The sequence below is a fragment of the Centruroides sculpturatus genome, unplaced genomic scaffold (assembly GCF_000671375.1).
Source record: "Centruroides sculpturatus isolate CEXI.00-Female unplaced genomic scaffold, Cexi_2.0 scaffold1416, whole genome shotgun sequence".
Classification (NCBI taxonomy): Eukaryota; Metazoa; Arthropoda; class Arachnida; order Scorpiones; family Buthidae; genus Centruroides; species Centruroides sculpturatus.
In genome coordinates, this window is record NW_019385551.1 from 3,593 (window position 1) to 14,169 (window position 10,577).

At 33.7% G+C, this 10,577-nt stretch overlaps 1 long non-coding RNA gene and 1 pseudogene across 1 annotated transcript; one reads left to right on the forward strand and one right to left on the reverse strand.

Moving 5' to 3' along the window:
• The first annotated feature begins 360 nt into the window (after positions 1-360).
• LOC111640030 lies at positions 361-2,006 on the forward strand. The gene is made up of 3 exons (XR_002759203.1): positions 361-828; positions 1,361-1,399; positions 1,627-2,006. It is a non-coding gene; the product is annotated as an uncharacterized LOC111640030 (long non-coding RNA).
• Positions 2,007-9,570: 7,564 nt separating this feature from the next.
• Positions 9,571-10,577, reverse strand: part of LOC111640037 — a 3,262-nt pseudogene continuing 2,255 nt past the window's right edge.

The following is a 10,577-nucleotide window of genomic DNA, read 5'->3' on the forward strand; positions in this document are numbered from 1 at the left end:
AAACGTTATCTGGAGTGCAAAGGGCGACAATTATTACAATTTTCTCTTTAGATTTTCAAAGATACAAATAACATTACTTTAGAATAAATGAATGATTCGACATTTCTATAATTTTATTAAAGTATTAGAAAAAAAGCATCAGTTTAACTTAAAAAAACTGGAAATAAACTTCCTGTTTTTAATGAATATTATATTATTTTATTTTAAATGATCTTTTCTGAAATATTTCAAACCGTTTACTGTTTTTACGTAACACGTGACAAAAAATAAGACGGGTCACGCTTTTCTAAACTATATATTCTAACAACACGTAACGAACTGTTAGAATGTATTATTGGCTTTTTCTATTGTAGGTGGTTATTGTTAAGCGTAAATTTGTTCGAAAGTTCCGCGTTTCTTTGAGATTTCGCAAACAAATTGCGATTAAGTAAACTCCAGTAATGTAGGAAGGCAGAAAGGGCTTTTTGTGTCGCCTTTTTCTTAGGCTCGCTGGAGTAATCTCTCATCGGCCTTTTTATTCGAGTTACTTTTTACTCAAACTAACTCCCTGTGTCCCGCATCTTTAAGGCCCACTCGGACGCAGACAGGAAATTTGACCAAAGGAGGAGAGGCTTTCTGTATCCCGTTTCTGTAAGGTTTGCTCGGACGAAGACAGGAGACGTCAGCAAGGGGCTCAGATGATCCTCTGTTTCCCGCATTATTCAGGTTCGCTTGGACGAAGACAGGAGAGTATATATATATATACAGTATATATATATTTTATTAATGAAGTTCGGCATGAGATTGAACTAAACTATGTGGCCCTAACGTGCATTTTATTACGACCAGGTGTATTTATAGATTTCCGTTTTTCTTTATTACTAGTTTTTGTAATATTACATCCCTTAGTTTAGATAGTAATAATACGGTGAGTTTCGAATAGATGAATTTGGAGTACTAAGAGTAATTATAAATATTAGTTATAAATATAAATATTTTCATCGAGCGAGTTAGGAGGAACTCGACTGGACAAGTGATGTTGGTCACTTGTGGAGTAGGATTCTCTTCAACTCTTGGTGGAACTATGAAGCAGCCACCTCCACGTGGTGAGTTCTGGGTTGTCATTCGTCTGGAAATGACCAATGGCAGGCGAAGAGCTGCTCGTTCCATTTTTATCCATTCGGCTGCTGCTGCCGTTTGACGTTGAAAACCCAAAGTGTATTGGTGTTTCGTTGATAAAGTCGAGTACAAAATCAAATTTAAATTTATTATAAACTGCTGATAAGTAATTTTCGATTATCTCTCCTGTGAATTATTAATTCTAAAACTCAAATAGTTTGTTAAATACATTCTAATATATTAACTCTGAATTTTTTGACAGGGTCGATGAAAGTTTGCGGGGATAGCTAAAACTTATCAAGTAATTAAAATTTTTCGCATTTTTCATGCTTTTAAATGAATGTCTTTTAATAATTATATAAGAGGTTATATTAATACATAATATAATATTGTATAATATATATAGTACTGTACATAACATTGAATGGGACGACAGAAAAAATACTTTTTTAAAAAGGGACAATACACGAAAAAGATTAGGAACCCTTGTATTAATTAGTTTAACTTTTCACTTTTATTGGTTTGTAGGCAACTTGAACCAATCTTCCAACTTACTTTGTCGACTTCTTGTGTATATAAGTGTAAGGTGGGGTGAAAGTGTGATAGGAAAGATGGTAGCGATGGGAGAGACCGTCAGCACGAGCGACACAGTTAATTTGAATAGAAAACAAAAGGTACGTAAGCTCACTTTTAAAAGAAATCAGTTAATTTCGCGTCAGTGATGGTCTTGAGCAGGGGTTCCCTAAGTGTGCGCTGCGGCGACGTAAAGAGTAAACAGCGATGTCGCGAAGGCTTCAAAGCTAATTGAACTTTCTATCCAGACTGCATCGTTCCCGTAGCTTGTAGAACTTTCTAGAAGACTTAAGACACACGAGTCATCGACACCATGTTATGGTGACTGTCATCAGGTGGCCTATGGGTTTACATTAAGAAATGACGATTTCTTCAGTATAATAATGCATTTTATTGGTTTTTTTATTCAAGAATATGACGGATGGATGAATCTTACAGGCTCGATAAGTTTTAAATCTCTAGCATTAGTATTTTTAATTAAAATATTAATTTTGTTTATTTTTTAGAAAAACTTCTAGATCGAAATTCCAAACGTTATTTTAAAGCAAACGTAAGAAATCAGTCAGTAGTTAATGAAATAGTCAAAACTACTACTATATTTACAAATTTAACAGGATTTACTGTTGGAATATACAACGTACGCTGTAAAGCTGGATGTTGGCCTGCTCTTCTCTCTCCCGGGAAAGCTTTTGAGGGTTATATTATTAATAGTCTTTTTGTATTTTTATTTAACGCCCCGTCTTTGTACTGTAAAAACTATCCATTATTTTCTTTAAATAAAATAAAGCTACAGTAGTTTGTTCTTACACTAGCTGGAGTAAAGATGTGTCTTTTCTTTATGTATTATTTTGTTATTCACTACGTAAAACTTTTAAAATTAAGGCTATTATATTGAAGTACTTTAATGTAATAATCAACCAAATAAAAATGATCATATTTGTGTCTATATCGCATTATTGTATGATAAAACGTAATTTAATAACACTACTCTACAAATTGGAAAAAAATTTTAGGAACAGAAACAGCAATAAGTAAATTTTACTTTATTTTATTTTATTTCTTTTGTTCGCTGAATCTGAAAATGAAGCCAGTTTTTCTCCATCACCCACCACATTTTTGTTATATACCATTAAAAAATTGTTGAAAAATGTGAATTTCCCACAGTGACTAAGTTTATTGGTATATTAAATTTCATGCAATGCTAAATAAATTTCCAGTACCCGTATTTTATTTTGCTGATTACATGAAAAACTTTTGTATAACATAACTAAAATAGGCATAAAAAGTACCTGAAAATTTTTTATAATTGGAGTCGGATAATCACTTCTTCCTTCGGTGTAGAATAGGATCTTCTCTTTACAGAAACCAGCAGTAGTCACTCATTAACGATTGGTCCAATTGATAATGCTTGGTAACGCTGCTCAATTTGCAATGTGTCTTGGTGAAACCGTTCACTCTGTTCATCACTCACTGCACCCAAATTTGGTGGGGTTATTCACTACGTAAAACTTTTAAAATTAAGGCTATTATATTGAAGTACTTTAATGTAATAATCAACCAAATAAAAATGATCATATTTGTGTCTATATCGCATTATTGTATGATAAAACGTAATTTAATAACACTACTCTACAAATTGGAAAAAAATTTTAGGAACAGAAACAGCAATAAGTAAATTTTACTTTATTTTATTTTATTTCTTTTGTTCGCTGAATCTGAAAATGAAGCCAGTTTTTCTCCATCACCCACCACATTTTTGTTATATACCATTAAAAAATTGTTGTAAAATGTGAATTTCCCACAGTGACTAAGTTTATTGGTATATTAAATTTAATGCAATGCTAAATAAATTTCCAATACCCGTATTTTATTTTGCTGATTACATGAAAAAGTTTTGTATAACATAACTAAAACAGGCATAAAAAGTACCCGAAAATTTTTTATAATTGGAGTCGGATAATCACTTCTTCCATCGGTGTAGAATAGGATCTTCTCTTTGCAGAAACCAGCAGTAGTCACTCATTAACGATTGGTCCAATTGATAATGCTTGGTAACGTTGCTCAATTTGCAATGTGTCTTGGTGAAACCGTTCACTCTGTTCATCACTCACTGCACCCAAATTTGGTGGGATAAAGTCCAGATGAGAACGCAAGAAATGAATTCTTAAGGACATCCGGCAGCCTAAATTTTTATAGTTCAGCATGAGATTTTTTACTAAAATATCACTATTTTGTGCTTTGTGCTTTGTTATTTCCAAGGACTACATGGAAATAACAAAGCACAAAGCACCATGCTTTGTGCTTTGCATATAAAACCATGGACTACATGCTTAAATGATTTCCATGCCTTTAGCTCTACATTATTCAACTTCATATCAAAATTTTCACCATTAAGTAATTTTCTAATCTGAGGTCCAACGGATATCCCTTACTTTAATTTAGTTTGACTTAACCTAGGAAACACTTGGCTTACATGTTTCAATCCTGGTCCTTCTTTATTCAGTGCTTTAACAAAATTTTTTTATCAACCCCAATTTTATATGTAAAGGGGGCAAAATTACTTGCTGAGGGTTGACTAATGGAACATACATAATATTGTTTTGCCCAGGAGTGAAAGTATCATTTTTTGGCCAATCTTTAACCACATACTGTTCACTTGTTGCACGACTGTCTCATAGACATAAAAAGCAGCAGTATTTTGTAAAACCACCTTGTAGTCCGAAAAGAAGACTAATAACTCTTAGGTCGCCACAAATACGCCATAAGTGAGCACTATAATTGACTGCTTTTAAAATCAATGACATATTTTCATATGTTTTTTTCAAACCAACAGCATGCGCTACTGGTATAGAAGGATTCTTGTTTGAATTATGCAATAGCACTACTTTTAAGCACGTTTTTGACGAGTCTATAAATAACCGCCAATCGTCAGCTTTATAAGGAATATTCAACTCAGACATCAAACCATTTATATCACAACAGAACACAACTGATTTGCCAGCCCCCACCAGTGGGCGAGTGGTCTCCGTTGCCACTCATCGTAGTGGTGACCAGACCCTAAAGACTGGGAGGTTCGTCGTGGGTTCGCGCCACGGTCGGACAGGCTGGCTGCTTGGAGTTTTCCGGGTTTTCTCCTTGCCTATAACGACTGAATAGGAGGCCAGTTCCCCATAAAAGTCCTCCCGGAAGGCATTTATTTCCCACGCGTACGTATGGCTGTTCGATACAGCCGGCTAATCGGTCGCCTAGCGATCATACACATACACAATTCTACTCGGAGAAAGAGCCTACATTGAGCTAAAATCTCCATATAAACACCATCGAAGAAGAAGAAAGAAAGAACTGATCTGCCATAGTGAAACATTTCATTAAATCCTTATTTCTGTGTCTGAAAAATGGAACCTTGGTATCCTTATGCAATAAATTCCACTGATTTAAGTGTGAACCTAACACTTCTGCTTTCTTTTTGATAAATGCAAGTCGCGAACCAAATCGTTTAGTTCCACTTGTGAAATGAGATGTGGTTCGCTACTTAATTTTTCTGGTATAAAATCTTCGTCTCTTGAACCTTGTGCCGCCGCATCAGACCAATCCTCTTCAGCATTAGAAATCTCCTGCCAAGAAGCTGGGTCTGTGGGAATAGGTAAATTCTCTCCATGAGAAACTGGTCTCATAGCCGATGGAATTTTTGGATACACAATATTATTACTTATATTTTTCGAAGAGAAACCTCTGACCTTTGTTAAACAGAAGTAGCAGTCGTCATAATGATTTGATTGTTCTCGCCAAATCATTTGTATAGTAAAAGGCAAATGCTCTTTTTCTCCTGGTAACCACTGCGTGAGCTTGACGTAACACTTAATACACGTTAAGTACGGCGTCCATTGTTTGTCTTGATCTCCGAGTGGACATCCGAAATAAAGTCCATAGGGAGTTTCCATCAATTTTGAAATGGGCCTACGCTGATCTTTGTTACGAATTCTCCACATACATAACAAAACACATTCGGAGGATTTGTACACGAACCTGTTTGCAGCCGCATAATTCAATAAATGTCGAGGTAAAATTTAAATAAGAAAAAAAATTTCCAAGTTTATTTAACTGCAATTGAACATTAATTACTACACACAACTTCTCTCAACAATGTCTTGAGCTGCACTGAGATAAGGCGTTTTCAAAGACCAATAACGCGTCATCTTTGTTTATTGTCGATGATTCATTGGTTAAAGCGTGGATGCCGGAATAAATAGGTTATAAACTGGACCAATCAGGGAGCTGTTCTTTCGTCAGCAATCTTACTCATATCCGGATGTACGTTTTCTCCGAAACTACTGAATTGTAAAAATGTTGACTTTTGAAATTGAAATTTTAAATTTAAAAATTTTTTTGACAAAATCTTTATTTAAATAAAAAATTTATTTACGACTGAAAAATTAAATAAAAAACACGCTAAAATGTGCACCGCCACAAGAGGAACAAGTCAAAGTTTGACATTTTTACATGGGCACAGTTTTACAGTTTCAACATCTGACTGCCCTTAAAGTAAAATAAACTAAATAACGTGACGTGATAGAGCATTTCTGATCACACTTTCCGTTTTAGCATGAAAAATACATTATAAAAAAATCACTGACGTATCTGTTCCGAAAATGATGTAGATTAGTAATGCTCTAACACGTAAGAGTAGAAGGTGGAATTATGAATAAAATAAAATATAAGGCGACTTAAAAGTTGATATTTTCTCACTCTAAAAATGCTTCTGGAAATCTTTTCTGGCTACGAACTTTACAATTGCAAACTTATGTCACATCAATAAAGAAGAAATCATAATACAGTGAAACTTCCATTAACGAACACCTTTATTTAACGGGCAATTTTACAATTCCCACGCCCTTCGAATAGGACATCTATTGTATTTCCGTCTGTAAATAACAAAAGCCTTACGAAAACGTAAAGCTCCGTGTTCGATATTCCGAAAGAATTAATTATGTACGAAATACTTTAAAACTAAAGAAATTGGTTCAAATACTTTTTCGGGGTATGAACTTCGACCGTAGGCGTCGAATAAAGACGCCGAAAATAGGAATGGAAAGGAGGACAAGTTGTGAAAAGTTATTATTAGAATTAAGTTTGTCCTACCGATGAACAAACTTTTCAAAAAATATTCATTACACAAGAACCGGAGTACAGTAGTAACGAAAAAGAAACTAAAACGGTTACGCAACAGCGTTCGTTTGGTGACAGTTCAAAGATCGTGTCACGAAGAGATTTGCCAGACACATTAAAGTGTGAGATTTTCGGTATTCTGACAATTATGACGTCGTTTATGATCACAGAGCGTTGTGGCAGTTTCGGTGTTAATTTTTTAATAAATCATTTATTGAGGAAAAGCAAAACTGTTCGAAAAATGACACCTACTCGGTAACTAAAAAGCAGACAAATTTCTATATCAATTTTTATTGATCTCTTATATCATAAATGATATTATAAATGGAATAATATCAACACATTTCGCACCCCTGGAAGTGGCTAGCAAATCGCTAGCCACTTCGTAACTCGACATTCAAACTCTGCCTAAACCGACCTTCGTACACTTTTCCTATCGTAGCAAGTTTCATTTTACTTTCTCGTTCTTCTGTCTACGTCGTTTATCATACATTAATAAATAATGAACGTACGAGAATTTACGTTTCGTCGCAATTTTTATGTGCCATTTAAAGTGTCCTGTCCAATCTGTTTGCAATTTAGAATTGAATTAAAATGAGACTTTTATAGCCGAAAAAGTAAATAATTGCGGTGTTGAGGTCGAAATTTTAAACGCGAAAATGTGTACGGCGGACATTCAGCGCCGCATTCCTGTAAGCCTGGAAGTTTGACAATGTCGTTTGAAAAGTGAGTGAAATCATGCTTGACATTATAAACGCCATATCCAAACTTCTAAGCTTACAGGAAAACGGCGCTGAACGTTTGCCGTACACGTTTTCGCGTTTAAAACTTCGGCCTAAACCTCGCTATTATACTGTACTGTATATATACTGTACCTCGTATTTTGACTAAATACGCTACGTACACTGCCTCAAATAGAACAAAATGTATTGATATTGCGGACATCAATTTTAAAAACACTCTTCTTTTTGAGATACGTAGGTAAACCTGGATATAAATACTTTAATTTTTTCGTCACTGCTGTTTTCGTCCTTTGTGTGTTGCTTGCTTTAATACTCCTATTTAAACTTTTTCTAATGATGACATTTAAAACCAGACTCACTAAATTCCATTTCATATAACGTATAACGAGATCCTCGACATTAATAGTACGATAAACAACGATAAACGCGCAAGCTTTAGTGGGGGACAGTACTTTGTTCACTCTCTTTGATGCTTAATAACTCCTATACTTTCTGTAAAAATTTTCTGAAATTTTCAGGAAGGTTTGTATATTATGGCATTGATGCTATTCAATTTTGGTAGTTAAAAGTCACCGAATAAAGAGATAAAGGGTAGTCTTGTGTCATATCTCCAGTAGGGTCGAACTTAATGAGGATTTTACTCGTTATTATCATTTACAATTTACTTCATAAAATTCATCCCTACCCTAAAAATGAAGCTTTTTGCCGTTTCATAATGTATAAAAAGTATAAAACGATTTTAATACTAAAACATAACACCATACCCTCACTAAAATTAAGTGTTTAAAGGGTGGCGTGACTCAACTATTGTAAAAACTACTACACTTGATCTCTTGCTTTCGTATAGTTAAAGACATAAAATAAATATTTTTGTTAATGGGTACGTTTCTAAATTCAACGATTGGCTCCTGCACTATTTTAGATGCAGTTTCTTGCGTTTTTGCAGGAAATCGAACGTATTTTTGATCCACCTAAAAATTCTCTAGTCACTCTCGAAGGAGGAAAAACCTAATTCCTGTATCCGGTGAAAACGGATAAGATCGGTTATAATCCAATAACGTACTCTTAATTTTTCTATTGTTACTTTTTGCTTGATCAACCCCGTGCTCATTTGCTAATATATTAATAAAAACGAGCAAAAATTTAATTACAATTTTTAATTTAAAATATATGCTCTCGATTTTAGTAGCGTCTTGCTCCTGTGCATCATATTTTTCCAGGACTCGATTGTTATCTGGAAAAATATGATTGAGAACATTTTTGAATCGAAATCACTTGGCTTACTGACCAAAGTGAAGGTCGATTATAGTTTATGGAATCCTCCTACTGCTAAGTTTTTCATACCTGGCCTTGACTTGCATCTATAGTATCTGACACCGTTTTCGAGTTTAAAGGACACACAACAGTGGGAATTTATTAGTCTCTAATGTTTTCAAATTGCAATTCAAAAAATTTAAATTGATTTACTGCACAAAATGTTTTCGTATTAGATGTAAAAAAATGGCTTATAAAGAAAAAAATTACTAAAACACGACAATGTTTATCTGTCAAAAAATGAGGCAAATTTTGGACGTGCTCATAATGTTCGAATATAAGAGGATTTTCTGTATTATGAATTACAGCAGAATATGCACTCTCCGAATTACTGATCGAATAACTTAACTTTAACTATAATTAATACAAGCAGGTATTAATGAGACAACTTTTTATTCAAAAAGTTTTATATAAAGACATTTTAATTATATTAACAATTCGGGTATTAATATAAAGTTGTAATAATGTGATTAAAAAATAACGAAATCTGTTTTAAACAAACTTCTACATAAACTCTGTTTTGTATGTTCAAACAGAAAACTGCAATTTCAAAATTTCAGAAAATATTAAATTTTGTTTAAAAATATCGAGATACAGAGCTGTTACCGTTTGAAATATAATTACAAAATTCGAAAAGAGCAACATTTGAATATGAATATTGAAATTATTTTCAGTTGAAACTTTTTAGAAATTAGAAAAACAAATTTTCATTTAAAACCAATTTTGCTTACGTCTTTCGATCATTCTACATCAATAGAAATTAAAAATAATATTCCTTGAAAATTTCAAAGTGCGAATATTCTAATGCATTTTTGGATCATAGTTTCAAACGAATGTCGCTGATCATAATTAACGCTCAACGTTACTTTTGTTTATTGTGGATCGAAAGATGTCTAATTAAGCTTACCTTTTGTGTGAACTTCTGTTTACACACATCACAAGTGTAAGGCTTTTCTCCTGTATGAATTCGGAGGTGTGTAATTAAGTTTGACTTGTCTGCAAACTTCTTTTTACACTCGTCACAACTGTAAGGCTTTTCTCCAGTGTGTGTTCGGAGGTGTGTTATTAAGGTTGATATTTGTGTAAAGTTCTGTTTACACTCATCACAACTGTAAGGCTTTTCTCCAGTGTGTTTTCGGAGGTGTGTAATTAAGTGTGCCTTTTGTGTAAACTTCTGTTTACACTCGTCACAAGTGAAAGGCTTTTCTCCTGTATGGACTCTTCCATGAATTTGCAAACTTTGTTTAGTAGTAAAGCTCTGTTTACACTCCTCCTGTATGGACTCTTTCATGAATTTGCAAACTTTGTTTAGTAGTAAAGCTCTGTTTACACTCCTCACAAGTGAATGGCTTTTCTCCTGTATGGATTCTTTCATGAACTTGCAAACTTTGTTTAGCTGTAAAGTTCTTCTTACAGTGTTTACATGTAAATTTCTTTTGGTTCCTTTTTCCTGTAATTAAAATATTTTTATAAATAATATGTAGCTCAAAATGTAGCCAATGGGCCAAATGATATTTTTTCGCCAAACTAAAAAAAGGGTAGCCAAATTTGGCGCAAAGTTGCCAAATCTTGCAACGATGAAAGGAATATTAAATAAAGCTAGAGTTGGTATTCAAAAGATTATAGACCTAAATTCGGAGAAAGAAGCAGAAAGGTCAAAAAATAAAGAAGTGAAAAGGTTAA